We start from the raw sequence: 5,447 nt of genomic DNA on the forward strand, positions 1-5,447 counted from the left end.
ATTTGGCAACCTCTTATACACAACCATTTATTACAAAGATGCTCTGTTATCAAATGGGCTACAAGTTGCTTGATCTCTAAAGGAGTTGAAGAAGAGGGCTGAGGGAGGAGAAGATTAACCAATAGAAGGGTTGTACAGAAGGGGCATGCCATAAAGAAAGATTATAAGATCATGAAGAGTTCAAGATTCAAGTCAAAAGAGGGCAAGAAGAGGAAGTGCCTTATTTGTGGGAATGAGGAGCTTCTTAAGAAGGATTGCCTTGAAAATAAGTAGAAAAAGAAGTATGGAGAATCAATAAGTTACAAATGTGATGTTGATGTTGTTTTAGAAGGATGAAGAATGTTGAAGTGATGTTCATTTTAAAAGAATTTAGACCAAAATGGGTTCTTGATTCTAGATGCACATTCCATATGTGTCCTCACAAGGACTAATTTATTTCCTATAATGAAATCCATGGAGGACAAGTTATGTTAGGCAATAAAAAGGTCTGTAAAGTGATTGAAATTGGTGCCATAAAGCTAAAACTTGCAAATGGAGAAATATGGATCTTGCAAAGGGTGAGACATGTGCCTAATTTAAAGAAAAATCTAATTTCTCTTTAGATGTTTGATAAACAAGGCTACGAGTACAAGGATGTTGAAGGTGGAGTTCTAAGAATCAAAAAAGGGTCCATGGTGCTAATAAATTGAAAATTGGATAATGGTTTGTATTTTGATCAAAGGGGCACTTTTGTTGTAGTTTCTGAAATAGACTAGTCTCAAGTAGCCTTTGACATATAAGGCTTGGTCATATCAGTGAAAAAGGTTTGAAGGGAGCAAACAAAATTTGCAAGGCAAAGACTACATTGAGGCACTAGAATTTTGTGAACACTACATCTTTGGGAAAACAAAGGCTAAAGTTCGTCACTATTACTCGTCATGCAAAAGGTACTCTTAACTACATTCATAGTGACTTGTGGGGGCCATCAAGAGTTTCCTCTCATAGTAGAGAAAGTTATTTCCTACCCATCATTGATGATTTCTTAAGAATTGTATAAAATTGCATTTTTGAGAATAAGAATGAGTCTTTTGCAAAATTTAAAGAATGTAAGGCTTTAATTGAAACTCAAACCAATATAATGATCAAGAGGTTTATAACTGATAATGGGTTGGAGTTTTGTTATGAAGAATTTGAGCAATTTTGTAAGAAGAATATGATTGATAGGCTCAAGGCTATTAGAAGGACCCTTTAATAGAATGGACTTGCTGAGAGAATGAAAAGGATTGTATGTAGAAGGTTAGATGCTTTGTTTTCTAATGTTAATTGTTAAGTACATTTATGGGCTAAAGTAGTGATCATAGTTGCTCATTTGGTAAATAAAAGTTCATCCACTGCTATTGGAACGAAAAAACTAGAAGAGATGTGGTCTGGTTATCCTCCAAGCCTAGAGAATTTGAAAGTATTCGAGTGTGAGGCTTATGCTCCTATAGACCGAGGGAAGCTTGAACCAAGGGCTCTAAAATGCATGTTTTTGGGTTACCCTCAAGGTGCGAAAGGGTTCAGATTATGGTGCATGGAGAAGGGGCAACCTCGGGTATTGATCAACAAAGATGTTATGTGTAGGGAATTAGAAATGTTCTACTCAAATGAGGATTCAAGAGTTAGAAGCCTTATGAATTGGCTATTAATGAGAAAGTTCATTTGGAGGTGGAGCCATTACACAAATTTGAAATTCAATAGCCTTTTGCAGAATATGAAATTGAGGATCATGAGCATATTGGAGACACTACTCAACAAGAGTATGTTTTGGCTAAACTTAAAGGTAGAAGAACCATTAAGCCGCTAAATAAATTTGGTTATGTTGATATGGTTGCTTTTGCACTTACTATAGTAAAGAAGATTAGAGGAGATGAGCCTAACAATTATGAAGAAACACAAGTAATCTTCGAACTAGATTTGTAGCCATGAATAAGGAATTAAATTTCTTGCACAAGAATGGTAATTGGTTATTGGTTGATAAGCCAAAGGGAAAAAAAACTTGGTAGTTACAAATGGTTATTCAAGTTGAAGGAGGGAATTTCAAGGGTGGAAAAGAATTTAACATTGCTTTAGTTAACAAAGGTTGTGTAATGTAAAGTCAAGCCAAGATGGAGAATTGTTAATTGGCTTAGGACTTTATGTTGTTAGCTTATTATTGTTTCTGTTATAATAACATGATTTTTGTATAGGTTTAGTATGGTTAGTGCATTGGTATCTAACATAGTACTGTTTCTGTTATTACCTTATTACAAAATATAAATAAACTAGGTAATGAGTAGAGATGCTAAGAAAACCTATATAAAGCTTGTAATGTGATTCTATTCAAAGTAACGATAATACAAAAGAAAAGCTATAACATTCACAACATGACTCTTTCTTTCTCTCTCTCAATTTTCTTCATTTCAACATTTTCTTCCATTTCATTTTTGGTTTTCTATAAATCATAGCATTTGTAGAGGTCTATTTCTATATCAGATAGGGTTTATATATTAATTCATTTTTTTACTCTTAAATTTGATTTAATGTTGTCTGTTTACAATAGAAATTACTTTTTATTGTAAAACATATTTTAAATCTTTTTTATTAATACAAAACATGAAATTTGTGTTATTAGATTCATCCTAATAAAATTATGGAAATTCAAATAATATCCTAATTAAAAAAGACTATGTATAAAAATTGTGAAAAGAAAATCTCATGAGTAATTGATAAAGAAAGTTCACAATCAGACAAAAAATTGAAATTCTAAAATCAAAAAATATTTATTGTTTCAAAATAATATTTTAATATTTTAATTTTGAAACAATTTAATGTTTTAGATTGATTTCACTCTTCTTCATACTTTAATGTTGCTTCATTGCCACCAACTAGAAAGCAACATTAAAATATTTATTGTTTCAAAATAATATTTTGTTTGGATAAATTAATTCAAGTTTTTTAAATTTTAAATTGTTGGGTTGGATATGATAATTAGATTCCACCATGGTAAAATTGATTTTAAAAATATATTTATATGTTGAGATTTTTAAATTAAATTTTATAAAAATAAATATTAGCTAATTTTTAAATATTTATAATAATTTAAAAAATTAATATTACATAATATTTAATAATTTTAAAAATATTTTTGAATATTAAATAATTAAAAACATGAAGAGATAAGAGATAAGATAAAATATATAAGTGAAATAAGAAAATAAAAAAAAGAGGAATTTCAAATTCTTTTTTTGGGAGAATTTGAAATTCTACTATTTCAAGGAATTCCACAAATGCTTGAATTTCAAATTCGTTATAAATTCTACATCCAAACAAGTTAATTCACCTCAAAGAATTTGAAATTCTTCAAATAAATGAATTACTTCATTTAAATTCTCCATCCAAACACACTATTAGCTTTTTTGGTGGACGGGTATGTGTAAAAATGGATTTGCCATTTTCTTTCTCCAAGTATCCTTCTAGAGAGAAGAGGTACGAAAATTCATTTGAGGAGCTTATCTTTTCCAACAAATATATTTCCACATACATGAAAATAGAGCTCAAATTTCTTATTGCATGTTTGAAGAACACAATTATCTTTCAACTATACTAACTTGTTTATCCAATGAATTTGTCTTTCTTGAAGTGCGAGATACACATTAAAAGTAAAATATACTCGCAATGTTAATTATAAAATTAACTATTGAGCATTGTGATAAAGTTAAATACAAGTAACAAATAAGGATAATTTAAGTCTAAATATACATGAATTTAACATTTCTTAATTTGTGCTTAGAAAGTTAAGGGTGTGTTTAATAGAGAGGAAATAAATAAGAAATGATCTGTCATAGTCACTATACTATATGGAATCATTACTAGCAGAGAAAATTAGTCTACTAGAATTATAGAAGTTTAAGTAACAGATATATGAACATATATATAATATGAATATAAAAGTGTCACCATCATACTAATATATATCATATACAAGTATATACAACAATCCCAAAGGTAAATTATATAACTTAGTAGTGTCAGTTGAACACACTTATACAAGTTACACGAAGTAGCACTAACATCAACAAAAGGGTCCCTCCACCTAAAAGTAATCGCACCTTTAGTCTAACCTTGAACTGTTCTTATACAACGTATGTTTATCGTAGTCCAAATCACATAGAAATAAAAGGCTAAGCTAGATTTCGAAAATATGTACCTTTATCCCACTAGGTGGGGTCGGCTATATGGATCAAACGACGCCATAGGGATCTATCATAAATCATCTCTCTTGATAAGGCATTGATCTCCATGTCCTTTAGCACTGTTTCCCCTATAGTTTTCCGAGGCCTTCCTCTCCTTCTAGCTCCAACAGTAGCCTCCATCTCATCGACCCTCCTCACCGGTGCGTCAGCCGGTCTCGTCCACACATGCCCACACCATCTAAGACGGGATTCAACCAACTTCTCCACAATAAGTGCAACCCCCACACTTTCTCGGATGCATTCATTTCTAATCCGATCTTTTATCGTGTGTCCGCACATCCACCGTAACATCCTCATCTCGGCTACATGAAGTTTATTCTCGTGTTTCCCCTTTGTGGCCCAACACTCGGTCCCATATAATATAGCCGGCCTAACAGCAGTACGGTAGAACTTTCCTTTAAGCTTAAGAGGCACCTTTTTATCACATAGCACCCCGGACGCCCTCCTCCATTTCATCCAACCCGCTTGGATCCTATGATGCACATCGCCTTCCAACTCTGCATCTTGCTGAACAATAGATCCCAAATACTTAAACCTTGGGACTTTTGTTATTGCTTGCTCTCCAATCTTCACCTCCTGAGTTGCCCTTGTGTTCCGCATGCTAAACTTACACTCCATATATTCCGTCTTACTTCGGCTTATCCGCAAGCCATGTTCTTCCAGGGCTTGTCTCCATCTTTCGATCTTCTCATTTATCTCTTCCCTAGAGTCTCCCGTAAGAACAATATCATCGGCAAAAAGCATGCATCGGGGCACTGGCTCTTGGACATGCTCAGTAAGCGCGTCCATAACCAGTGTAAAAAGGTAAGGACTTAAAGTAGACCCCTGATGAAGTCCTATGGTAATAGGAAAATCCTCAGACACCCCACTCTGTGTTCTCACGCTAGTCTTGGCCCCTTCATACATGTCTTTAATCGCCCTGATATAAGCAATACGCACCCCTTTCTTCTCTAGTGCCTCCCACAATACTTGTCGAGGTACTCTATCATAGGCCTTCTCCAGGTCTACGAACACCATGTGTAAATCCTTTTGTTGTGTCCGATATTGCTCCATCAATCGTCGTAGTAAATATATTGCCTCCATAGTCGATCTCCCTGGCATAAAACCAAATTGGTTCTCCGTAACTTGTGTCTCTTGTCTTAACCTTCGCTCAATCACCCTCTCCCAAAGTTTCATAGTATGGCTCATAAGCTT

Source organism: Cajanus cajan, chromosome 5, assembly GCF_000230855.2.
Source record: "Cajanus cajan strain Asha chromosome 5, NIPB_CcT2T_4, whole genome shotgun sequence".
NCBI lineage: Eukaryota > Viridiplantae > Streptophyta > Magnoliopsida > Fabales > Fabaceae > Cajanus > Cajanus cajan.